The sequence below is a fragment of the Rhipicephalus microplus genome, chromosome 5 (assembly GCF_043290135.1).
Source record: "Rhipicephalus microplus isolate Deutch F79 chromosome 5, USDA_Rmic, whole genome shotgun sequence".
NCBI lineage: Eukaryota > Metazoa > Arthropoda > Arachnida > Ixodida > Ixodidae > Rhipicephalus > Rhipicephalus microplus.
In genome coordinates this window covers 69,765,970-69,793,404 of record NC_134704.1, presented here as the reverse complement: position 1 = coordinate 69,793,404, position 27,435 = coordinate 69,765,970, and the positions used below count along the sequence as shown (strand labels likewise).

General features: G+C 48.4%; 1 protein-coding gene and 1 long non-coding RNA gene across 4 annotated transcripts in view; one reads left to right on the top strand and one right to left on the bottom strand.

Annotated features, from left to right (window-relative positions):
- LOC119174440 (uncharacterized) overlaps positions 1-27,435 on the top strand; it is a 240,170-nt gene that overhangs the window by 161,325 nt on the left and 51,410 nt on the right. The window lies entirely within an intron of this gene.
- Positions 25,871-27,270, bottom strand: LOC142817287 (uncharacterized). The gene is made up of 3 exons (XR_012895149.1): positions 27,232-27,270; positions 26,940-27,135; positions 25,871-26,361 (listed from the first exon to the last, which is right to left on the bottom strand). It is a non-coding gene; the product is annotated as an uncharacterized LOC142817287 (long non-coding RNA).

Sequence of the window (27,435 nt, the reverse complement as noted above, 5' to 3'; positions counted from 1 at the left end):
AAATAAAAAACAACAACACTTTTATCGTTTTTTGTAACCATGACGCGGCAGATAAACATAGAATCGCTCTGGTTAAGCATAACGGAAAGCTGACGCATCGCGCGAGGTATATTCATACTGAAATCAGACGCGTAAAACTTCCAGAATCGCTTCTATTGCATCTGTTTTCGCAAAACTTATGCATCACTGTCTACTTGCATGCATTTAGCGTTTTGGTTTATCAACGCCTCCTAGAATAACTACGTCTATAGAACGTGAGCCGCGAACGCGCCGCCCCACTCTCGGATTTTACCCTCCCCCTCCGGTACGGAGGCAAACACCTGTGGCGATCGCCCCCTGCGAACACAGCAATGCTCTCACAGTTGCCTCCGAGCAGCTGTGATGTCACGTGACAGAGCGGTACGGAGGCGAGCGGTCCCACGTGGCGGACGGTCGCAACACATGGTAGGAGGCATGGCCTCCAAGATTTTGTGCTGGCAGCAAGCGCTCAATTGAAGAGAGAGCTGCGTTCCAGGCTTAGTTTTTCTAGGAGGCGTTGGTTTTATTTAAGCTAGCGCTTCCTTCTATTAACTTACACAGCCACAGCGCTATGCCTATCTGGTTCTACCTCATCTAAGGAGACAAAATTGCGCCAAAGACTTCGTTACTATTGCGTGAATCTCTTCGAAATTGTGCCGCAACCCACACATTAGCACAATCGCAGAGTAATTAGCGTCTCCGCCATACGCCACATTTGCGTTGCCTCCGAACTTATCTTAGGTACGCTCGCATTACCGATTAGCCGCGTATTCAGTTCGGTGGAGCTCATGGTGTGACGTAAGTCGCCACGACCCTACAATAGCGTGTGACGCGCCCATGAACACAACGAGTGACAGTGAAAATGAGTAAAAAAAACAAAAAAATTGCCCGCAGCTTCCCTCGGGGGAACACTGAGGAGGATGCGGAGCATATAATTGGTTAACGGGGTGTTAAAGTGCGACTTACTTGGGTCGATGGCTAAATTGGTTAGCGTGGTTGTGAAATGGGGTGTTAAATTGCGACTTACTTGGGTCGATGGCTAAATTGGTTAGCGTGGTTGTAGGAGGGGGTGTTAAATGAGTGAACACGTACACACGTATGCGAAAGGGCGGCGCTGGTCGAAGGGACGTCGATCATTGTGTTTGTGGATTCGTTGGAATTCATTTCACCGCGACCTTGGACGTCGGCGCGCCGTACAAACCAACCGACGAGCGGCAACTGAGCGAGCGAGCGCCGACCTTGAGTATATATACAGCGTGACGGCGCATGCACTGTCAGCTGTTGAATGTTCTCGAAGCGCGACGCCACATGCGCGTCCACTGGAGAATCAGGAGAATTGTAGATGTCGAACGCGGTGTGTAGAGGAGGAAGGGTGCACAGATGGTGGAGGAGTGAAGCGCGCGCGGTGTGTAGAGGAGGAAGGGATGCACAGATGGTGGAAGAGTGGGCGACGGCGCGACGGCGCATGCGCGCGCGTCAGCTGTCGAATGTTCGAGAAGCGGTGCGGACGGCGCGGACGGCGCGGACGGCGCACTACAAGGCGCGAGTATAAGATGCTTCCGCATCTAAAAATCAAAGGAGAGGCCTCTCGGTACAGTGGCTAGAATGTACTCTCGAGAAAAGGGAGGCGAGAAGATTGTCGTGTACGTGCAAAACGTACAACTGCTCTTTTCTTCGTCCTTCTTTTCTTTAGTGCTTTCTTCTCTTTTTTTCCTTTCTTTCTTTTTCTCTTTTATTTTTCTGTTTCATTTCGCATTGCGTAGTGCTCTTTCCTAACTGATTCTATTCTCCGCGCCCGCATTGCGGCTTTCATTCGCGTGCTTAGCAGCGCAACACTTTGTTTGGCTCAGGCAACAGCGAATGTTGCTTGTATTCAAGCAACATTAAAACGTGACATCAAATAACAACTGAGTTTCATAAAAGATCGAATTGCCGTATCAAAAGTGGCTGATTGCAAGAAAAACCTTTGATTAAAAGAACGTCAGTTATTGAGAAAAGTTGTACAAGAGCACGCTTATGACCGGAGTACCTGTACGGGTCGCACGTGGTTAAATTCGTCAGCGTTCTAAATTTCGCACACAACGCCGCCGCCAAAATGTGCGGCATAGCACTCTATTGCACAGTAATGGCACTGAGGTGCACGGGACGGCTTTAAGCTCTCCGATTGTAGAGTACCCTGTACTCTAAATCGTTACCCACTTTTTTCTAAACCCCCCCCCCCTCCCCTGTTCAATACTTTTCTCTCAATTGCCAAGGCCTCATCGTAGGTGTTCTGTGGCCTCATCATGTGTGAGGGTTAAGGGACGGCTTCATGCTCTCTCATAGTAGAGTACCAAGTACTCATAGTCGTTAACCACTCGTTCTAAACAGAAAAAGCTTCGTGCAGTTGTAGTCCAAGAGACGGCTTCAAGCTCTCCTTTCAAGTACGCAAAGTACTCAAAATCGTTACCCCCCTTTTTCTTAACACATGATCGCTGTCATCCGCTGATTCTTGATTCACCTTCCTCTATTTAGGAAGGAACCCTGCAATCGGGACGGCTCACTGCTCTCCCATAGTTCAGTGCGAAGTACTCTAAATCGTTAATCATATTTTCTAAACATATTCCTCTCTTCTCCTGTTTCTTGATAACACCTCGAATGTCGCCGACCCGCAGCCACCTCCCCCTAATACACGCGAAACTCACGTACAGAAGTTCTTCCGTTAGTATGCACGTCCTGTGCTCGTGACGCGCACGCTCCAAGAAGTTCGCTTGCCAATGCTCTTTGCCGATAATGACGGGCGCATCCGTGTATAGAATGGCCAACTGGAGATAGCCTAATAAACCAATAACAACGTGAAGACCGCGGAATATAGTTATATCCCACCTAAAAATCCATGGGATCCATGGCCACATTGTTTCTTTTTTTTCTGAAATCCAGCACTACGTAGGGAGGGAGAAGCCGAAACGTGAGCACACTATTTTCGCGAGAGCGATACGGTTAAAAAGTTTTGCGTTGCCAAGAGGTGAACTTATATGAAGTGCGTTTATTGTCCCTTCAAATCTGCCACAAAGTTTTGTTGATAAGCCATGACGGATTATTCTGGCACGTGGTGGAATGTACAGGGTTGACGCCATAAGGGAAACCCCTAATTGAGAATGTACCTTGATGTTTACCTTCAGCTAACGTTGCCCTGAATTATGAATACAATCTAACTCAACATAAAGCAAGATTTCCTTTGAAGTAGAATAAATGTCTCAATCAGACTGGTTTGATTATTAGTGACGTGTTTCGGCTAAGTGTGCACTACCCTGTGTATGGGGATATGCCGTGGCGCTCAATATCAGTTGCAACACTGTGGCCATGGTTCAAGGAGACCCTGACTCATAATGTAGCACCGGCAAACGTGAAATTGGGTTTGCAAACACCACTAGCAGAAACACTGTTTACAGTAACTATTGCTTTCCATGTTGGCGCGACTGTGCAGTGCTGGCGCAGCTTTGACCGTGGTCAGCATTCTGCATCTCAGTGCTGATGTTTTTGGGCCTGGTTTTTGCAATCTCTCTCTCTCTCTCATGGTGTGCCATCTTGCAGTTGTGAAAAAAAAAACTGGAGTATTGTGGGGCCAAAGTCATTACGCCTCGCGTTTGTGAACGTTCCTTTGTCATACTTTGTCTTTAGTCTATCGGCCGGTGGCCTTTGTTATGAATGTAAGCCCAGCATCGGCATAAGCCAACATGTTAGTTTTTTTTTTACACGAACGAATTTTCTTGGTATAAGAACAACGACAGAGTGAAGTCGCAATAAACCACTGTTTCTGCACCAATGCACCAACAGCCAACCTCTCGGCATGCTTTCAACCTAACTGCGTCGCATAAGCTGACAGCCGAAGTATAGGTGATTGAGGCACATCACTCGTAGCGGTGTCGCAAAGGCAATTTACCTTAACGCCTTCGTTCGTAGATCTAGATGCTCGCATCGTCCGCGATTGCCGCACGTATACTTGTGACACCCCTTAATCAATCTCGCACTTCCTCACTCTATGGAGTTGCGAACAACGTCTAATACGCCCTTCGTGAAGCCAAGCCCCTGAAAGGTGCGGTTTTCGGCACTTACCAGCACTGCGGCTTCTATGGGTGCAGCGAAGGGTGTTAGGCCAAGCCCGTAACATCTTTCGCTGCGGCGCGGTGACCATCGGAGAATTGCCGCAAGGCCTCCGAAGAACAGCAAAAAATTAAAGAAGACCCAAGCTCGATTCTTATCACCTCTGCTGCCTGCAGTCGAGAGTTGAGCGGGAAACAGGCCGGAAAAGAGGTCTACAATTAAGGGCGACCGAGCTGAAATGCCGAAATCACGGATACTGATAAGTCCACAGAGCCACCTACACGGCGTGTCTAGGCGCTATGGATAACGCATAGAGCGTATGGCGATCAGCAACGCTACATCCTGTCGTGTCAACTTGGCGCGCAAGCACGCCGCTCGCGTGCGGCACCGCATACGGTGAGAAACCGGTATTTTTACTGTCCCTCCAACCTCACTTTGTGTAGTTTGCCAGCGGTCCGGAAAGACAAGCCTTGTCTTGCAGGATTTCGTCATACGCGTGCGAGAGAGAGAGATGCCACGCAGAGGTAATTCTACTGTATAGTGTAAAGGAACACGTTGAAGTTTTACGAATGGACCGAAAATCAGTATGACGAGAGAGAGAGAGACAGAGAGAGAGAGAGAGAGGGGGGAGGTAGTTGCGGAAACCGTTCGATCGAGCTTGCCCCTCCTCGCTTCCTTCATTACAAGTCTTGCTTTTGGAAAGTTACACGTGTATTCGTGCGAGCGTGCCCAGTATCCTAGATCTCTACGTGGTCGCCGTGTCTTTGGATACGCTGCTACGCCTATATCTCGGCTGGTACACGTGGACGTAGCGGGCATAATGGTCCGCAGCCTACTCGCCTAGCATACGCAACGTACGCTATTGCGTAGGAGCTAGTGTTGAGAGAGCAGCCTCACGCTAGGGTGATGGTCGTTATTTCTAGATTAATAGGGTTTTTTTTTTCTCGTTCAGCGTCGATTCTTCCGGGGCTGCCCGCCTTGCGCGACTCGGCCAGTTTGCGTGTGTGCGGACCGAGTGGGAAGAAAAGCGATCAGGTGCTGCAGCAGTATATGCGTTGTACCACGCGCAAGGCGTTCGCATGATGGAGCCGGCGTGCCTCCAAAGGCAAGCCTTTTGCGCCTAGCGGCGCACCGTTTACAACGTCGGTGCCCGCGCGGACATTGCGTCTGGTCACGCACCGGTGACCTCCGTTACAGTTCTTGTAGTCTTCCAACGAGCTCGCCTTGTTCGAAGGCCGTTTTCGCCGGCGCGGAGCTGGCGTGTAGTTGATTCCGTTTTCGGCACAGTCGTTTGCGCGGAGATTTCTGGAATTTGCTTTTTCTGTGGGACTTGATGCCGTCGTTCTTACTTCAACTTTGTGTGTGTGTGTGTGTGTGTGTGTGTGTGTGTGTGTGTGTGTGTGTGTGTGTGCATGCATTCGTGCGTGCGTGCGCGCGTGCGTGCGTGCGTACAGGTATGGCCAGCTAGTGAGAAGTTGCCACGTAGGCTACGTAACAGATCGGGATCATATGTACATGTGTTTTCGAGAAACGCAAATGGAATCGCTAGTGCTCTGTGCGAGCTACATGTTTTTTGATGCTTGACGGATGAGGGGATGCATGAAGACCAAAGTGTCTCTCAGCTGTCTTGTCGAGTGAGTGAGTATGAACTTTATTGAGGTCCTGAGAATAAATAAAGTGGTGCCGAAAGTCTCGCCAATCAATCCGGCGGGTCCACCCAGGTTGAGACCGGTAGAGAGTGTTTAGGTGACGGCGCGGGCCCTCTGGACAGCCTTGAGCTCAGCAATTTCTTATAGCTGTTCTAGAGTCCGAGTAAATAACAGAGGCTTCCGTGCAGCTTCGAAGGGCTAGCGCAATGGCCACTTCCTCCGCTTCGTGGGTGAAGATGGTAACTATCGTGGCGGCGTTGTCGAAAGCCCCCGCAGCCGTATGAAGTGTATTTTGGGAGCTCTGGGTGCTGAGGATTGCCCGTGGCACTTACGGATTTGTGTCTCATGGATGACGTGGTTCCCGTTGGAATTCTACAGGTTTGCGAAAGAAGGAAATTCAGCTTCATTTGTAGTTTACAGGAGTAAACTACATGTCGAACACGCAAGCAGACAAGCAAAGTACATGAAGATGCATGACGTATTTTGGACTACTGCCCTCCACACCCTTGGAGATAGTATAATTGCTCCAAAAACGTAGTGTCTGTAGGGATATCTCTTCTTGTACACGTCCATCAGATTTGTTTTCTTTTTTGCGAAATTTTTGGCCAGTGAGTGCTATCACGTAACTGTACTAGCGTGTGTACAGTTGCTTCGAGAACGCGGGATTTAGCGACGCTATCACACCTCACGATTGTGTTGCAGAGTAGGAAGACGGCAGGAGCTATGTAGCACATTGATATAACTCCTCATAACGTTGCAACAGAGCCACGCTGTCATGTCTGTCCTCTAAAGAAGACGGCGTGCACTGTCCTTTTGGCCGAGCATGGCGAGTATTCCGACGCATTGCAAAACTTGCAGTCAGCATAACATTGCATGCCAGGCTTATAAACGACACAGGCTCCAGTAAAAAAAAAAAAAAGAGAGAGAGAGAGAGAGGAAAGGTACTTGAAAGGACGTCTCAGGATGATAGACGCCAGCGAAAAGGTCACACGCTTGCCCAACAGTACATGCACGTGATCGCTAGTTTCGTATCCCCTCGCCAGCTTTGGATGACGGCCGCCGGTCTGTCGCGTGGTGGTCCTTTTCGCTTATGCTTCGACGAGTCTCTCGTTGGTAAAGAAGCGTGCCCAGAAAGGTTGAAGAAATCGTCGAAAGCGGCGCGTGCCCATTTGGTTGTCGAGAAAAGCATACTCCCGCCGCGCGTGCCGTGAGATTCGACGGTGTCGTTACCTGGTGTCGCAATAACGGACCGTCCTTGGATGTCGCTTGGCGTTGCGTTGCCTTCTGCGCAGCAACCCTCCCACTTTCCTAAGCGGGGGGGAAAGCACCGCGACGAGCACGAACGATGACTGCTCGATTTCTTTCGATTATCGACATATGGAAATGCATGACGAGATCTTTTTTTTTTTTTTAAGTTGGAACGATTGCTTGCAAGACCACCTGGACGGGGTGTGCACGAAAGACAACGAGAGAGAAGAAATGAAAGGATGTTAACCCCTTTGGAATGACCGGTATGCTACCATGCACGGGGGGAAGGGATGCGGGAGATCGAAATAAGAGTTCAGAGAGAGAAACAGAGGGGAAGCACGCACGCAGACTTATGACGTCACAGCACGAAGTGGTGGTCTTGCGTGGTATACGGCGTCATTAAAAGTCTACGGCCACTCGTGCAATCCTGTTGTCCTCGTGAATTTTAGCAATGCCTTTGTTGCTTGAATCCTCAATTACTTTTCAGGATGACATCGGATAATAGTTTCTAGTGTCATCGCTCTATTTTCAAGACGAGAACTTCAAGTGAGATAAAAGAAGCGTAGTGCGAACGTACTGTTCTCTTCCCTCTCGTTTTGTCCGTGTGAGTTTGCGCAGTCAAAAAGCCTTCTACTGATACATTTACCTAGTATTTCAAAGCTGTGACCCTTCGAGGCAGTTGTTGTAGTTGCTGCGCTGCTGAGCGCAAAGTCGCTAGTTCAAATGCCATCCGAAGTGGCAGCATTTTTGTTTGGGCGCAACGAAAAATATCTTCTGTGCTTATTGATTTAAATGCCCGTCAAAGAATTCCAGTTGGCAAAAATCATTCTGGAGTTTTCGACTGCGGTGTACAGAGGCCGTCGAAAATTTCCAGGCCAGTATTCTATGTGTTCCAATGGCAGCGTGGCCTGAGAATTCCCGATGGCCCCTGTGCGTTCTAGACCCGGTGTTGCTTCAGGACGCTAAATCTCATGCAAAAAACAAATCATTTCAAATGTTGCATTACTATGTTACAATAAAGTGGATGATATCAATAGAAAAAGGGAGATGATGGATGGGCTGTTTATGAAGGTGACAATTGGTATGAGAAGCGACGCAAAAGATCAAACCATGCTCGGTATGTTTGGAACAATCTTTAAGTGCGATAACCCCAACATTTCACCAAAACTAAGCAACACTTCGTCTTCACAGCAGTGTTGTGGCCACTAGCTAGCTGCAGCGACTTCTACCCGCACTTCTTGATCAACCTCAGCTCACTCGCGTGGCGTCTGCATCGCGGGCTTTCAAGTGAGCGACGAAGGCTCACAATACCAGCTCTTGTTCTCAATAATAACTGCAGTTAAGCGACCCAAAACCGAGATATGATTACGAAAAACGCCGTAAAAGAGGGCTCTGAAAACGTCGACGATCTGGTGTTTATTTCGTTTGCTTTTCAACCTGAACCGACATCGTACAGCACATGGCCCTCTATAGATTTCGCCTCCATCTAATTGCGACCGCTTCTGCCGATGCTCTCATTTTTAAGTTCTGAATGGCATTTTCTTTGCAGAAAAAGATTGAGAGAGGAAATGTGTGAGTTACATACCCATAACGACAACTAGACATCTACGATAACTCTCAGAAATCTTAGATCACTGATGAACAGTCGCACGAGTTTCTTTCCCCCATGGTCCATTTTCTTACTACCCTTTCCTTCTCCAAACGGCAATGTCACAAATTTTCTCTCTTTAACGACGTTCGTGAGCCAGGGCAGGTATTCCGCAATTTGCATTTGCCGGTTATACTATTATACCTGCCGTGGCTGCTGCCAGCCGTCCTTGCGATTTCATTCCCGTCAATTCATCACGCCTTTCGGCCCTTAAGGTGTCCCGTCACGCGCATATAAATTAAACGGTAAGAAAAAAAAACTAAGCAGTTTCTTCAGCCAACGCAAAAAAAAAAAATCGGGTGCGGTTTCTCCTGGGGACAAAATGTAAAACACTTTTCTCTCGTCCCCCCCCCCCCCCCCATGTGTTGTGCGATGAAACAGCGTTATGCAGATCCGCTTGCTTAATGGGGGGGGGGGGGGAGGCTGCATATAAGCTGGCTCGCTCAGGCGTATACGGAGCCATGCTCACGAGCTAGTTGAGCGTCGAGGTCATCGCTGATGTCGAAATCTGTTTGACGCTACCGTCACGAAAAGACAGTTATGGCGCCTGCGATGCACAAAAAAAAAATGGCAGCATATCCACGGAGTGAATGATGGAGAGCGGGGCGAAGAATTCGCCCGTTCATTCGTTCTTGCTTCCGTCCGTCCATGCGTCCGTCAGTGTGACCATCCATGCGTCCATCAGCCCGTCCGTGCGTCCGTCCCTGCGTTCGTCCATGCAGCCGCCCCTGCGTCCGTTCATGCGTCCATCCATGCATCTGTCTATGTGTCCGTTCGTCCATCTATTCAACACTCCAAGTACCACCATCTCGCATCTTTTCATCATATATTCCCCATATAGAAGCACCGCCATCCAGCGGACATTCCAAGGACTAAACGAGAGGCGGCACACGCACACTTTCTTACGGCTTGCACTTCGGGTCCACTTCCCACCTTTAACCACCTCGAGTTCATGGTATATACTACTAGTTCACTGCATTCATGGAACTGCGGCCGAACGCTCGCTAAACCTTTCAAACACCAAGGAAGTTACGCCCAGCGAGTATGACGTAGCAAACTTTTTCAGTCAGATAGTGCTCAATGTACATGCCAATGGCTGCTAATGGGAAATGAGAGGCGGAGAATTCGGCTTTTACTTTCTTAAGGCTTGCGCTTCGTATCTACTTCCCATTTTCAACCACCTCGAGTTCATTCATGGTATATACAAGTTCATGTTTAGAAAAAAGTGGTTAACGACTTCGAGTACTTAATACTCGACTAATTCATTGTATTCATGGCACTGCGTCTCAACGCTCGCTAGAGAGAAAGAGAGAGAGAAAATTTTAATGCGGAAAGGCAGGGAGGTTAACCAGAAAACATATCCGGTTTGCTACCCTGCACTGGGGAAAGGGTAAGGGGAAAGGGAGGAAGAGAAGCACAAACACACATACACACACTCGCACACAGTAGTGTCACAATCGTTCTACGAGGCGGGTCGCTCGCAGAAACTTCATCAGCGCCTTCGTTGCTTTCTGGCGTGAAGCTCGATCTTTCCGACATTCCAAGATTGACTGCTCAGAAAATGGCTGGTCGTCGAGGCGAGCAAACACTGCTGAGAGGGACTGTCGCTGAGAGCTGTACTGGGGGCACTGACATAAAATATGTTCAATTGTTTCGTCATTGTCGCAATGGTCGCATGTAGCGCTGTCTCTCATTCCGATGCGACAGGCAAAAGCGTTCGTGAAAGACACCCCAAGCCACATACGGCAGAGAAGGGTCGTCTCGGATCGGGGTAGGCCAGATGGAATAGTAAGTCGTAGGCATGGGTCCAGGCGGTGAAGACGGGTGTGGAGAAAACCGGGCGTATTCCGCATAGACCTTGCGACATCCTGCGCAAGCGTATTAATCTTTGCTGCTGCGTCGCTTCTTGATAGTGGAATAGGTTCCATCACTCCATTTTCGTGAGCATTCTTAGCTGCATTGTCGGCATGCTCGTTACCGATTATGCCGCAATGGCCTGGTAACCACTGAAAAGATATGTCATGTCCTTCGTCTATTAGGTGATGGTACAGTTGTCGTATTTCGAGCGCCAATTGATCTTGAGGTCCACGACGTAGAGTATTGTGTAGACATTGGAGAGCTGGTTTCGAATCAGTAAAAATGCTCCATTTTTGTGGTGTCTCTTGGTCAATCCTGCGGAGTGCGCTGCGGAGTGCCGCGAGCTCCACGGCTGTCGATGTCGTCTTGTGTGACGTTCTGAACTGGATGGTTTCGGCTCTTGCTGGGAAGATCACAGCTCCTGCAGATCCTCCAACAGTTGTCGAGCCATCCGTGTAAAGTTTGACATGATCTTTGTATTCTTCGTGTAGCATGAGTAGAATCATCTGCTTTAAAGCTGGCGCCGAGAGCTCCGCCTTCTTGCGAATCCCCGGCACTGTCAAGCGCAGTTTTGGTCGGTCCAAGCACCAAGGAGGTCTTAGTATCCGTTCCGGAGGTGTGTAGACTGTTGGAAGGCACTCACGGAAAGTCAATACTCTCTTACAGAAGGAGGCACTCGGTCGATCTTCTGGAAGCGAAGCTAGGTGGTGGGCAGGGGCGCGAGCAAGGTGTCTAATATGAGCTCTAAGCACCTCCAAAGTAATGTGCACTGTGGCCGGATGATCTTTGGCGATTGCGATGGTTTCCGCTGTTGATGTACAGCGTGGTAATCCAAGACAAACTCTGAGTGCCTGGCCCTGGGCGTTTTCTATTGTGCGTATACTGCTTTTGCAAGCGTTCGTCAGAACCGGCAAGCTATACCGCAGGTACCCCAGAAACAGCGTTTTGTACAAATGCAACATCGCGTGCACTGATGTGCCCCACGTTTTGCCTCCGAGGAACTTGAAAAGTTGTGCGATGGCCGTTAGGCGCTTCTTTAGAGTGGCCACATGGGGACTCCAGCAGAGATTTCGATCGATCGTGACCCCCAAAAACCTGTGGGTCCTGGCGTAGCAGACACTGTGTCCATTGATGGCGATGGGATATGACGTCATTGCCTTCCGCGTGAACGCGACCAGCGCCGATTTCTCAGGAGAAATCTCGAGGCCTTGTTCTCTAAGGTACGCCGATATTGAATTCGCTGCTTTCTGGAGTCTCGCACGTACCTGAGGACGTGTTACACCTGATGTCCAGGCACAAATATCATCTGCATAGAGAGATATCTGCACGGAATCTGGTATGCGTTCAACGAGACCGATCAGAACCAGGTTGAACAGTGTGGGGCTCAATACACCACCTTGAGGAACACCACGGTGTGTATAATGTTCAGAAGTCGGCCCATCATCAGTTTGCATAAACAATCATCTCATATGTAGGTAGCATTGGATCCAGCGGTACACTCGCCCACCCAAACCAACTGACTCGAGGGCGTCAAGTATGGCTTCGTGAGAAACATTGTCATATGCTCCTTTGACATCTAAAAATAGTGCGACAGATAACCGTCTGCTCATTTTCTGGTGTTGTACGTAGGTCACCAGGTCAATGACATTGTCAATCGAGCTCCGAAGACGACGAAAACCGGCCATGGCGTCTGGATATATTCTATGGCGTTCTAGGAACCACTCGAGTCTGGCAAGGATCATTCGCTCCATCAGCTTCCCTACGCAACTAGCCAGCGCTATTGGGCGGTATGATGTCAGCTCTAGAGGCGATTTTCCAGGTTTGAGAAGTGCAACCAACCGGCTTGTTTTCCACTCTCTGGGGACCGTTCCATCTCTCCAAGACTCATTGAATACTTCCAGCAAAGCACTTCGTGCTCGATCACCGAGATTGCATAATAGGCGGTATGATATGCCATCCGGCCCAGGCGATGACAATCGATTGCATGAAGCAAGAGCCACATTCAGTTCTTCCATTGAAAAAGGCAGGTCCAGGTGCGGGTCAAGTGAATGTGGCGTGTAATGAGCAGTAAGGGCTTCTGTGCAATTTGGTGGGCCCGCAATCTTCCTACAAAAATCTTCCGCTACCTCGATATCCCTTCTATTTTGGAAAAGGGCCAAGGCTTTAAACGGAAAACGTTGTTGGGGAAATGTGCGTAGGCCTCGCACGGTTCGCCATATTTGAGAAAGCGGTTTGCGAGGGTCTAGACTCGCGCAAAATTTCGCCCACCGTTGAAACTCCAGTTTGTCTATACGACGCTGGATCTTCTTTTGCATGCGCCTGGCCATCCGTAGATCTTGAATGGATTTTGTGCGTCGATATCTACGCTCCGCACGCCGACGAGTCGCACGGAGTCGCTCTAACTCCATGTCCGTTTCTGAGGGCCTTGAAGAATATGCCAGCGTGCGCATCGCACTCTGCGCTGCTTGTTTGATCGCTTGCTCAATGTCAGAGGTTAAGCCTTTTTCACAAGCGTGTTCAATGTTGGTTTTGAATGCTGAAAGATCGATCTTCCGTACGGTTTTCGGCGGGTGGTCGCTAGCAAAGCCTTCGATGGTGAGATAACTGGGGATGTGATCGCTACCATGTGTCTCGATGTCTAAAAACCACTTAACGCTTGTGGCGAAGCGACGTGACACGAACGTCAAGTCCAAACAGCTGCTGTACGTTGATCCTCGCAGAAATGTAGGGCTCCCATCATTAAGTAGAGACAGTTCATGAGTCGATACAAATGAAGCCAGCCTCCGGCCCGTGGTATTGACTTTTGAACTTCCCCAGATTGGGTGGTGGGCGTTGAAGTCTCCTATAATTATCCACGGATCCGGGACGCTCGAAAGAATGTCATCCAGTCTTTGGCAATCAAAACGGGCTGAGGGAGATAAGTAGACACCTATTAATGTGAAGGTGAGGGTTTTCTGCTTCACAGTCAGGCAAACATATTGGTTCTCATCATGAGGCGACACAGGTTGAATGATGTAGGTAAGCTCCCGACGAATATACACAATGACCTTGCTGCTTTCGTTTCGGGTTTTGGACGGGATTGATTCGTAGCCAGATAGCCTGATCGGGTTTGATAATTTCGGTTCACATATTACGATGATTGGGAAAAGGTTAGAAAACACGTACTGACGAAAATCGGAAATCCGTGATCTAAGTCCTCTTGCGTTCCACTGGATGACTGATGCTTCTCTGACGTCTTTGCGGAACGATTGTTGATCTCCTGCCATGACTCTACGCGAGGGAGGCGAGGACTGGGCTCAGCGCGTCCAACACCTGTAACCCGCTTCGAGCGGTTGGAGTTCCCAGGCTTCTTAGTATGTCTGCCATGACAGCGACGAGGGATCGTAACATCGGGATGATCTGTCGATCGACCCTTGACACATCCTCAACGGAAGTAGACTCGGTGGAAGGTGTAGGGCGGCGAGGCCTCGCAGGAGGCTCCTTTGCAGGCTGTGTACGCGGAAGCGTAGGCCACTCATCCGCAGCTGTGAGCTTCTCCACTTCTTTTCGCTTCGTGCTTACTACTTCACTCGTGCTCGGAGGAAATGGGTTATGCGCAACACTCTGTCCTCCACGCCTCCGTCGGCGACTACGTCGCCGCCGTACCCTTTCAGCAGCCTCTCTGTGGGTTGAATTGTCCCTAACCATTTGTTTGATAATGGCGATTTCCTTCTTAATCCGAGGGCATTCCTTGGATGCAGCATCATGCGGACCATCACAGTTTCTGCACTTCAGACTTGTTGCCCGACATGCGTCTGCAGTGTGCGGCTCAGCGCATCGGGGGCATACTGTGGTGTTTGTACATACACTCTTGATGTGACCAATTTTCATGCAGTTATGGCACTGGAGTGGTTTAGGGACAAATGGTCGAACAGGATGTCGGAAGTGTCCCACTTTGACATGCGATGGAATGGAATCTCCTTTGAGCATTATCTTTACACATCGGGTGTTTCCGAGGCGAAGTACATTCGCGATGAGAACTCCTTCGTTCGCTGGTTTTATGAGAGTTGGGAGGTCCGAGTTTGCTATGGCCAAATCAATGTCGTAGATTACTCCCGCCGTGCAGGCACCGTCCATTGGAATAACCGGTCGTACTTTGATGCCTCCCAAATCTGATACTCTGCGAAGCTTGTCTATGGCGCTGGCAGTCATTGTGTCCACAGCTAGAATATTCTTCCGCGTGTTCACCCGGATATCCTTAATGTCGTTTGGTGCTACCCCCTCAAAGTACATAGAGAGAGCTTGCCTGTTTACTGCTCGAAGGCTGATGGTGGAGTCCTCGGGCATGAAGAGGATGGTGTGCGGCCAGCATTCTCCTTTTGACTGAGACGTTAATGTCCCTGCTGGTGAAGACGACTTGATACTTCTTCTTTTGGCCTTCCTGCTTCTCACGGTCTCGAAGTCGTCATCCGACGAGTCGTCGCCAGTGGCCGAGTACAGTTCCGTGTCCTCGCTGGTGCTCGAACAGGTGCTTCGTTTCCGCGACGAGCTTGCCAAAGGTGGTCTATGGTCGGACATAGCCGCAGAAGGCTCCACGTCCACAGCCATGATGCAGTGACTATCACCGTTGGCCTCACTGGTTCTGGGCCAGGCGCGCTGATTTACCGAGGAGCTCGCCATAGCAGACCTCTGGCTGGGCGGACCAGTGGATGACTCCGCGTCCGTCGCCTTGGGGCAGGGAGCAGCGTCTCCCGTAGAAAGCGAAAAACTTGATAACAATGCTCGGAGCCGAAAGCAGAAGCGTTCTAGAAGCTCGCTAAATCTTTCTAAAGCTAAGGAGGTTACACCCAGCGAGTATAACGTAGCAACCCTTTCTTGTCAGATAGTGCTCAATGTACATGCCAATGGCTGCTAATGGTGATCGCAGCCTGCGCGTTAACTAAACGCCGAATGCTCCTGTCTCTCGTTCCCCATTAGCAGCCATTGACATGTACATTGCGCATTATTTTTTATTGTTCAACAACGCACAGAACAAGTCTCTCACCGGCACCACCTTGGAGGTCAAAATGTTATACTTGTTACATACTACGGGGGACGAACGGGTGCCGCAATAAGGAGCTTCGCTCCTAAAACGCGACCTATAGCGTCAGTTATACATGAAAACAGCAACAAAAACAACAAAAAATCACCGAGCAAGCACTTGGTGCAGATTGTTAAACGGCAAAGCTGAAACTTGCGCCCCAGTTGCTCATTATGAACTGAAATACAAGTGTCTCGTATTGTAGCTTTCGTTTCTCTGCCATTAGCTTCAACATACTCGGCCTCTGAACTTTTGGTCTGGTGACGTTAGCTTCAATCGTATAAGAGCACCAAAGCAATGGTGCTCAGCTACGGATATTTCGAGGACCCCTCGTGCACAAGTAGAAGGATTGAGGTACCCTTTGGAGTGAAAAAAAAATAGTTGGAGGAGTAGGGGTTATAGTTTAACACCACTTGCAGCGTGAATTAGGCGCCTTTCCTTTCTCCCTGACAAAAAATAATCAAACAAAAGTGTAACTACGCTTCGATCTTCGCAGCTTGCCAACAAGTTGTGCGGTCTGCAGCCATATTCAACCTGTTTTTACCTATGGCTGCTCTTCAAATATGCAATCCTAGAAAAAAGTAGGCTGGCGTACAAATGTCGCATAATACAGCCTCTAAAATTCATAAAGAAGGCGAAACAAAAGTTAGCTCCGCCGCATTGCAACAATGTTGTGAAATGAAGCATATCAAACGGTACACAGGGCTGCTGTTGCGAATTCTTGTGTTCCTCCAAAAAGACGCGTTTTCTTTATTTTTATTTTTTGAGAATGTTTTGCGAGACAACGAAAATGGCTTCGCGGGATCCCTGGGGTTTACGGACCGCCATTTGAGATCTACTGACCCAAAGGGTCTTATGGGTAACGATTCATACTGCGGTGGGTATACTATAGCTACATGTGCTGACAAAACCTGGAAAAGAAACTTATTCGAGCACGGATGCCCTTCTGTGTAGCGCATTCTCGCGTTGCTTCTTCGTTATAACATCTGTGCACTCACGGAGTATCGCGTTCTCTTACTTCTAAGCCGTACACAGCTACGCCGTAAACACCGGAAAACCCGAGCCAACTCGAAGAAGCTGCATGTAGCTGCGAGGGCGGATGTCGCTTGTACTTCGCATGAGCACACAAGCATTTACCAACGCCTACTCATTGAAGATTGATATGACCGAGAATGACGAGCGTAACAAACGTGCATTGATGAAACTATCGAGCACCACTGGTGTCACTGATTAGCTTACACAATTGAGAGGCTCACACACCGCCTTTCTATAAATCAATTGTGCCGAAGTGCTTCACTGTCGAGAGTATATGGAGTGTCCCATCACTGTTTCCGAAAGGCAAGGACACTTCGTTTTTCTTGAGCACGCCTGGCTGATTCGCCGTTAGTGATATCAAACGTGTAAAAGTTACACCGGCTCAAACATTCACTTTTATTTCCTCCTCTCTAACTTTTCCTTCCCCTTTTCCCAGTGCCGGGTGCTATTCATGACTCATCCCTATATTAACCTCCCTGCCTTTCATCTGTTCATTTACCTCTCTTTTCTAACTAGTTCGTCAAGCTTCCGCGTCTTCTCAATCAATCTTCTCCTTCGCAAAGGCGATTCGCACTTGTCAGTGAGAGTGGTCGACCTTATAACAGTGCGCGCGCGGCGACACTCGCGCGAATCGTTTACGCCTCGCGACGAAGAATGCGAAAGCGTTCTTATGCGCGGTGGTGCGAGCGGGTTCACCGAACCACTACCATGACGGGGTTCGCCCTGGGACCAATACCCGACGAGGGAAGAGACGACGCCGCCGACCTTTCCAATCATTATAAGTCGCAGCGAGGATGCCACAGGCGTAGCAGCGGAAGAGAGCGAGAGAATACCCGTTTACACAATGAGCCAACGGAAAAAAGAAAAGAAAGATGTGCAGCAAAGGTTGATGTGGTACGGGGGTGCCGACAAAGCTATAGCTACGCCTGTCCGACTTGCTGTCACCAAAACATCAATGCATTCCCTTTCCTGTCCGGGCGCCCTTTGGCATTTCTCAGATTCTCAAAAAAAAAAACACAGAAAGAAAGCGGGGAATGTCAGGAAAGCACGCCAGGGAGATGACAAATTGATGCCGTTCCTACCGTATTTACTCGTGAACGACTACGCTCTGAGAAAAAAAAAAGAGTATTTGGGGAGTATATCTGCCACACGTCAATAATCGGCCGACCGACTTGCTCTTGATTCCATTCGACTCTCGTCATTTTCTTATCAAGAATGTTATGTCACGCTGCTAGCACGCATACCGTTTGTGACCGAGAACCACTGTTACCGTGGCGATAACGCAAAAAAAAAAACGTGATTTAGACGTCGATAATACTTGCGTGGCAAAAATGCTCCCCATGATATGTGGGGTTTAACTTCCCAAAATCACCATATTATTATGAGAGAAGCCTATAAAGTAGGGCTCTGGAAATTTCGACCACCTGGTGTTCCTTAAGGCGCACCCAAATCTGAGCACACGGGCCTACAGCGTTTCCGCCTCCATCAGAAACAAAAGGGAAAGTTGTGTAGATGATGATGAAAAACATTTACTATAAAAGAGAGAGGTACGGGGCCAAAGAATGACCCCGCCACATGGTCGGCGTCCTTAGTCCGAGACACCGCATGACGAGGCCCCTACTCGCGCCCGTCTCACCAGAGCCCGTTGAGACTCTAGTGATGAGCAGTTGAGGAGGGCAGTCTCCCATGCCTCTCGGGAAGGGGTTGGGGAAGTGGGTAGGTGGGGATTTTTCGGACTCTCCCATACCATGTGGAAGATATCACACGTCTCCCCACAGTGTGGGCACCGCCCATCTGTGTTGGCATCGAAATGTTTTAGGAGTGCAGGACAGAGCAGAGTACCTGTCTGCAGGCGCCTTAGAGTTCGCTCTTCCGCCTTACTCAGCCCCTTTGCAGGAGCCGGGTAAATGCGGTGAGTTTCGCGATAATAGGTCAGAATTTCTTTGAACCGCAGCAGCGGTGTATTGTCCTCCGAGTCATAAGATTCAAGGTGAGGAGCCCGGTGGGTAAGCGCTCGGGCGGCCGCGTCAGCGGCCTCATTACCCCGTAAGCCCTGATGGCCAGGAGCCCATACGATGCGTTTCGGGGCTGGATCAGCGAGAGCCCGTTTTAGAATTTGGCTGGCTAGGGGGGATATTTCTCCTACCAAATAATGAGCACAAGCTTTCCGGGAGTCCGTGATGATAACTTTCGAGTTGGGGAGTTGTGTAGCGGGGCGTCGAGCCAGCGACCTCTCTAGCCGCAGTGCACAGCGCTAACCACTAAGCCACAAAACGTGCACAGTCGTTTGCGGCAAGCCATTTATACAACGTATGCCGCTTGGCGGTCCTTAGAACGTCAGATATCCACAAACTCTGCGTGTTTCCGTCATCAGTAGCTAGATTGCGCGATGTTCTTACCTTGGCGCGCTCTCAAGGTCATCGTCTCCAATGTTTCCATGAGCGCCGCCTCCACGGAGTGTGGTCTCTGCGGCGCACGTGCTTATCTGACTGGTGGTTAGAGAGAGCACGAAGGTCAATTCACTGGCTGCCGCGGCCGCGTTTACGAATGAAGCACGCTGCTCACACATAAACAAGCAAGATTTGAGACAGTTGTTTGCTTTTGTCCCTGCCTCTTCCTTTCTGTTTGAACAGCGCACATTAGGTGCCGATCTGTGACAGTTGCTCTTCACGCACACGCTCTGTATGCTCATATCGTGCGTGCTCTCTGCTTGGGGTGCGCGCTTCAAGTTTCGAGCTGGTTGTAGACTTGAATTAGCTGCTGTAGCAGTCATTCCATCGCCACATGAAAACGAAGTGCCATGAACGTTCAACTTCCTTTGTGAAGACCCGTTTTACTTTCGCGTTATAGCGATTTCTAGAAAAAGGGAGCAGCCACGCTTTAAATGCGAAGCATTTCTTAGCGAACTTCGGCGACTTTGAGCGTATCTATCTATCTATCTATCTATCTATCTATCTATCTATCTATCTATCTATCTATCTATCTATCTATCTATCTATCTATCTATCTATCTATCTATCTATCTATCTATCTATCTATCTATCTATCTATCTATCTATCTATCTATCTATCTATCTATCTATCTATCTATCTATCTATATATCTATCTATCTATCTATCTATCTATCTATCTATCTATCTATCTATCTATCTATCTATCTATCTATCTATCTATCTATCTATCTATCTATCTATCTATCTATCTATCTATCTATCTATCTATCTATCTATCTATCTATCTAGCCACCTACAACTATTAGCTCTCCTGGCCGTTTCGATGATGGTATCGATACCAAACTTCGTACGGCATAACATGGCTGTATGGAGAACATATTTGTCTAGTCATAACATGTAAATCATGACATGCGTGTCATGAATGCCATGTTTTACATTTCATAGTCCTGCAGCTCTTGTGGAGGTTTTGTTCAGATGGCATTTTGCAAAACTGGTACGGCATGACACGGTTGCACGGTGAACACAAGCAAAATACCCTAACACGAAAATCTTCATATGCGGGTCATGCAACAACATAACTACATGCATAGCCTCCTCTATAACTTTGTGCCCGAGCGGTCGGTCCCTCAGCGCCGTCCCCCGAGCTATTATGGGATGCGAGCGCTCCTGGCGGAGCGCCGAGGCGCAAAACGAGAGAATGGATGGCAGCTATGGGGAAAAAACCGGCTTTGAGTAACTACCGAAAGGGCAAAAATGAAATAAGGAGGGAGGCATTTTACGATAATTCAAGGGGAAGCGCTTTACTGTTTGAAGCGAGATCGGGTTGCCTTAGAACGCGTAGTTATAAAGCAAGATTCAGTAAAGAAGAAGAACAATGCACATGCTGCGGGAAAGATAAGGAAACGGCGGAGCATGTTCTGATTGAATGTGGAGATATCCACCCAGGTGTACTCCTGTATCCGTCAACTGAGCTCGTAATGGTTATAAATTCTCTAAAGAATTACGCGGAAGTTTTCCTCGCAAGAGCGAGAAAGATGAATCAGCCACTGAAGGCTGCCGTTGACAACGCCGCGCAAATACTACAGAAACGTGACAAACTCAAGTGCTCGACCCCGGGACATCATAAAAAACTTTTGGAGGTTGTGCTCGTGAAGTTTCTCCGCCCACTTTTTCTGAACTTCGCGACGAGTGTGACTGACAAACACGACTTGGCAAAAGATTTTCATGTCAAACCATTGTCTCGAAAAGTGCTCAAGCTTTGAGCGCGAAATCAAATAACAAAGCTCACATTGCATTCTGCATACAGTGCTTGTGTTAAAAATTTGGTGTGTGCGCACTTCTTAACGTATACGCATAATCCAATGCAATGTAGACGGTTTCTAGACCGTCATAAACGCAAGCGTGCATAGGCCGCGTCGTCTGCTGTTATTATGGGATCGGTGCGGCATCTGGCGGCGAGCGCCAAAACTATAAGGGACGGATGGCGCGTATGTATTTAGCGCTAATGCGCGGGCACAAAAAAATATAGGAGGCTATGCTACATGCCACCCTCATGATGCGCTCGCGGCTGTTTTGCTTGTGTCACATATACCAAATTTGGTAGTATGGTACGTGAGTGGATGACAAAGGTATGTGACAGGCGCAAACATGATAATCATGAGATACAGTGTCATGTAACAACATGACTACATCTTATGCTCATGATGCGCTGGCGGCCGCTCCGCTAGCTTCACATGTACCAAACGTGCTATTACGTGACGCGAACGGACGACATAGCTAAATGACACATTCAAACATGATAATCACGACATGTGTGTCATGTAACAATATGACTACATGAAACACTGATGATGCGCTCGCGGCTGTTTTCTCTAGCTTCACATATGCCAAATTTGGTGTTACGTAAAGCCAATGGATGGCGAAGGTATGGGGCTGGTGCAAACATGATAATCCTGAGATGCATATCATGTGAGAACATGACTACATGCTACAGTCAAGGCGCCAATACATTTCGACGTGACGCTGTGTCCGAGCAGGCCGGCGTTCATTTCGTCGCGTCACGGCGGCGTTGACACGCCAGGCGCCGGTCCTGCCGTATACTCGCAGGCGCGCGCCGCACTGCGTTGCTATGACGCATGCGCGTTTCAGCTCGTCCGGCGTCCCTCCTTCACGAAAAGAGGGAGACGCAGTGTTGTCGGGGTCATAGAGTTTCCTAATATACACTAGAGGGAACTCTGGCGTTAGTGTCTGTGGGAGCTGCAACGCAGGGCGCTTGAGTGAGCATGAGAAATATGGGTAGAACACACATTTGTCTAATTTTCGTACTTTTGGCCTGCTTCTGGCTCCATGTGTGTTCGTGTGGCTTGGAGCTGTTTTTTTTTTCACGAAAAGAAAAAGCAAATGTTCAGCGCTTGCGCTTCACAACCTCATTCTTATAGGCTTACCATTTCGAATCGGATCACAAATTTCCAAAGGGTTCGTTCTTTCCTTCAAAACAGAACCGTAACCAACAATAAACAAAGCCGCTAGTACGATTTGCCGCCCGCAAGTACGAAGACTAGGCAAATGTGTGTATTACCCATCATCCACATGGTCGCTGAATGATCGCAGCGCCAGACTCTCCTCTAGTTAATTTTAGGAAACTATAAGGTCTAAGTAACGCATCGTCGCGTTACTTAGACCGTCGGCGCAACCAGCGGCCGCGCCAACGGACGCTGGTTGCGCCGGTCGCGCCTGGTGTCAGACCACTAGAGTTGCTTGATGGCGCTTCGCCGCTGTCGCGGCCTGGCGCGCGCAGGGCCACCGGAAGTTCAATGGCTCGTCCCGGAAGTTGAGCGTCTGCTACGTTTCTCAACCGCTGATCAGCGTTCCCATTAATGCATTTTGCATTTTGTTCTCAATTGCATTTTGGTGATACACATCGCGTTCAGATCACAACTTATGCTATACCGAAACATGCGACGTTAATAGGAAGCAGTTTATAATTGCGAAGGAGGACGAAAATGTCATTTAGGTATCGGTTCGAGAGGAGACGACGCAGCTCGAACGGGATTTATGCTGGCGAGTGGACTTTATGATTCGTGTTAGGATGCACGTCTTACAATAAATTAACAGTCATGAAGGGGCTTGTATTAGTCGAAAACAATAAATCAACAGCCGTGAAAGGCCTTGGATTATCGGAAAATCAACTAGCTAAGCGAGTTCGATAACAACGCGAAGGAAGCTGCCTGAAACAGAATAACCGATTTGATGTTTGCTACGTGCCGGCCAAAAAAAAAAAATCCTGAAATGGCTGTGCGCAGCTTGCTCCTGTTTTACCTTTGAAGGTTAGTACATCGGAACCCTTTACAATATGAATTCAAGCATATGTGTGTAACCAGCAGGTCAAAGTAAATTCTTTTAAAACGCGCTTTCTCATCATTGCCTGACAAAAGGTATCGCCCTTTCTCTTGAAGGAAAATTTCTAGCTTATGAACACATTTATTGCTAGTTTTCAGGGACACCCACCCATTGCGCACACGCAGTGCCTAATGCAAACTGGTCTATCCAGATTTAGATTTGCCTAGTGGTTACGGCTTCAATTGGACATTTTAGTGTAACCCTTAAAGAATGATAAAGGAGGACGCGTGGAACTGCTTCATTCGAATTGAGAGGCCTGCAATTGTACGAAAAACTCATTTACTCAGAACGTTTGTGCACGTGTCCTTGTTACTGACAATGCAGTGCCTGGAGATGGTTGGCAATAGTGCATGCAGGTTAATATTTAAGTATGCTTCCTGCCTCGCCATTGAAAACAAAAAAGGCATACATGTACAAAGATGGATTTCACGTATTTATTGTACTCGAAGCACTTAAGAACTGCCACGTCACGCCACTTCACTGGTGACTGAAAATAATCAACTTTGCAAATCGCTTGCGGATGTTTGGTCCTGTTATCTTTGCAGTAGCTTGCTTCGCGGCATGGTGCATCCTGATCTTCACGTAGCAGCTGATGACACATTTAACAAGACGCACAAAGTGGTTGGAGTCAACTGCTGATTCCAACATATGGCCATGCAGTTCCGGATAGAGCTTGTTCGTGCTCAGCACTCCAGAAAGTTCTGCCATAATCTTGGCTGTCACAGTGTCAGCTGCGTTCTTTTTTGGAAGGCCTCCGTCGTGAACCTTCTCCTGCAGTCGAACAGCTTTTTCAGTCAGCTGACAGATGTACGTTGTCGATGACGACGGCTTGGAAAGACCTCCACGGTCTTTTCTGTTCAGGAGTGCCGAACCACATGTCTCGGCAATGGTGGCCGAGTAGCATACTGCGCAAGGTATTTTACGTTTGACCATTCGGCAAACAAACCCTGCGATGTAACCAACGACGTTTCCAAGGTACGGAGCCAGTGCAGGGAGATCCTCAACTATGACATCCAGCTCGCTCTCGTCGGGTAGGTCTATGCCTTGCATGACTTCTTCTGTGCCGCTTCGCTTTGCTGTGGCCATGTCGAGCTCATCGTTGGAGCAAAACTGACTGCTCACGTACAGTATGCGCGTATTGTCAAGAGACTCACAGTTCCCTCGCCCACCCTTCACCTGGTTGTGTGTGACAAGTCGCTTGTATGCCGCCACAAATTGTGAGACTGTGGGATTGTTATTCCAGCCCCCTTTAGAACGCACAGCGGCAAAGAACAGTTCAATGTGGTCTTGTGAAAGCTTGTAAGTAAGAAAGTAACGAAGTGGAGCATTGTCCGAGAGGAGGAGCGCGGATGCCAGACCGATGACACTTTCAATGGTCACCAGAAATCCTAGAAATGGAGTTCTTCTGGGCGTCCTGAAAATGGGAACACCTGATCCGTCAGTCAGCCCCCGAATGTACTCCTTGGCTTCTTCGAAGAAGTTCATCCAGGTTCCCTTGTTGCTAGGTCGGAGCGGCGCTTTGAAACCATTGGCCACTGGGTTGCGTGAATTGAGGAAATCAAACAGTTTATCGAACATTCGAATAAATTTCACAGTTCCTTCTGAATTTTTGAACTGTGGGAGTTGCAAGTTTTCACGACAAAAATCTATGGTGTCAGCCACACTAGTGCTTAAAGTCTGGACAGCAAGGTTGACTTTCATCTTCTGTTTCTGCCACTGAATGTGTGCAGCACGTAGTTTTGTTGCTGCATGCAGGCCTTCTTTTTCTTGAAGTTCTTGTAGCTGGACAATGTAGTCCCAGCTCACCGATGCGCCTGATGCGTCCCTGAGGCACCCAAGAGCAGAAAGAGCATTTCTAACTAACTTGACCATGTGACATGCGTCTAAAAGGCAGTACACCTTTTCTTGTGTTACAGGGTGAGGGAATGATGTTGACATCGCTGATGCATCTTCAACGGAAGCCCCCAGGTCTTTGAACATTGTAAAGTTACAACGGAGACCATCACATGTCAATAATGTCACGTGCACTCCTGTCTCATGCAACTTTGTCAGACAGAGCTTCACAATGTTCGCACGCTCTTTACCTGAAAGACCATTGATCAAAAAATAGCCACACGTTACCTTCCAGTGGGAGTCCAGAGATACGAGCATAAAAACAAGGGCTTCAGACGCAACTGCGTTACTGTCATCGTCCACTTCATTGCCAATATTCACGTAGCCTCGAAATTTTTTGCCGTCCCATTCAAGGTGCTTTCTAATGGCCATTTCATCAACAACAAGGTTGCAGAGAAGCTGTTTGTTGTTCTTCTTAGCCTCATTGGCTTTTGCTCGGATGGCGTTGATTGCTTCGCTTGTGAATCCAGGTTCTCCGTTAATGGAGCTATACCATTTAGTTATTGTCGATGGATGTGGCAAGGAACATTGAAATGTTTCTCTGACATAGTTATATGCCTTTGTCGAGTAAAACTGTAGCGTGAGTGCAAATGCACGCAGTGCAGGAGAATATTTGTCTCGGCTCAACTTAACAGACGACTTGTCGCCTTCACTGGATGTTTGCTTGAGCAACCGTTTCGTAACTTCCAAGGGGATCCCCGTGAAGCACCTTTCAAGCATTGCCGAGGCATCTTCTGAAATGAGCTGTTTGTGCTTGAGGTCATCAATTATTTCATTAAATGAGCTGACCTTCCTTCTTAACCGACGTTCTCGTTCAAGCCTGAGCTTCAGCTTTCTTTTCACTGTAGCCGCTGAATCTGTGCAAGCATCCAGTTTCCTCTTCAGTGTTTTTGGCGTGTCAAGGACTGCATAGCTGTGCTCGGCGACCTGAAAACAAAACAGTGAAAGTTAAAGCTGTTGAAAAAGACACCTTTCACAAAAACCACTCATCATATGACAGTCTTTGTAAAGCCGGCATCTGTTCGTAGCTTACGTGGTTTAACGCAGAAAATAAGCAACCAGGTGCACAGGGGAGTTTAGAAATTAACTTTGTCCCCTTCATTTACCGGTGCACTCGAGAAATGCCACATCAGACAGGAATTTCAATATTTTCCCTGGATTAGAAAAACTGGTGCTGCAGCCATGAATAAAACCAATGTTCTGCTATGACTACAGAACATACCAGGACTACTAACTTGATTCAAATTGGATGCTATCCTGGTGTGCATAATGTATACAAAGTTATCGTGTTGGTTACCACGAGATTGCAAGAAAGTGGCCTGACTAACATCGGACTAGTTACATTCAACCGAGGACGGACCAAGTAGCTGCACTCGGGCAGCGTAGTACAAAAAAAGGCAACTTGCATGGGCTGAGTTCTCTTGCCCCGTGGTTGGAGTGTTGTCGTTTGGCTGTTCCACTGGGGTCACATCCACAATGGCAGTTCTCTGCTTAGGCGGCTTTCTCTCAGCAGTCCTCTGAAACAGCCGCGTTTCATTCACAGTTATGCTTATTTATTACTGCGAGTGCAAAATGCTGTAAGTAAAAAAATATGCTGGCGTCAAGCATATTATAGCAGTCTAGCAGTTTCTGAATTATACCACTAGCATCTTAGACAGCTATCATAGCACCACTGAGATATATAACGCAGATAGGAGCATTTCAGAAATTGAAAGAAAAAATTGGGCACTTAAAATTCAAGACCTCGCGCTTTGTAACGTAATGGACATGTTTTTCCAATTCCGTTTCATTGCTTACAGTACATGGTTTTCAGAGTAAGTCTGCCAAAAAATTCCTCAACCACAGCTTCTCACAGCTACATGTAGATTTTATTGTGCTCCGAGCTAATTTGTAGGGCGTTATTTTTAAAGGGACTCAGCAGATGAACTACGAAAGAAGGTAGCGCCCATTCAGGCGATTTCAGTGTCTAATAAACGTAGCATCAACTGTAGGGGTAGTTATACGAACGCTAAACGAGCGAACTGCGATGGCCGAACAGTATGCTTCTTTTTTTTTCCGGGCCGCTATACCAAAATGCCGAGATGTCGTACTATACCTTTTCCAGGTGCTTCGGGAAAGAAAACAAGGTGGGCACGGCGTCAGGCTGTAGCCGAGTTCGTGCGCCCGTTCTGTCAAAACAGTTGTCAGTAAAGTGGTCACTGCAGAGTCTGCTACCTGGGGATGGAGTCCATTTGTCCCTTCTTAAGTTTACCACCCAACGCCGGTATAAATCCGGCTTAGAGCGTGGGAACCTGCGTAACAAGAGCCACAGCTTAACAACGACACTGATATGACGTTTGTGTTTCGCTGCGTATCACGCACGTCGCACAGAATATTGTAATACTTACAAGTGGAACGTCTTCCCAGACGACTTCTCTGGTCTGCTGGGGCAATTGACGGCGCAGCAAGCAGGCATTTTTAGCGGAATGCGCGCGAAACCAGCCCATACGTAGCACGAACTATGCTGGAACGGCGGCCATTTGTCCGACTTCCGGGACGAGCGCTCGAACTTCCGGCGGCCGCGCGCCGGAGAGCTCGAAGCGCCATCGAGC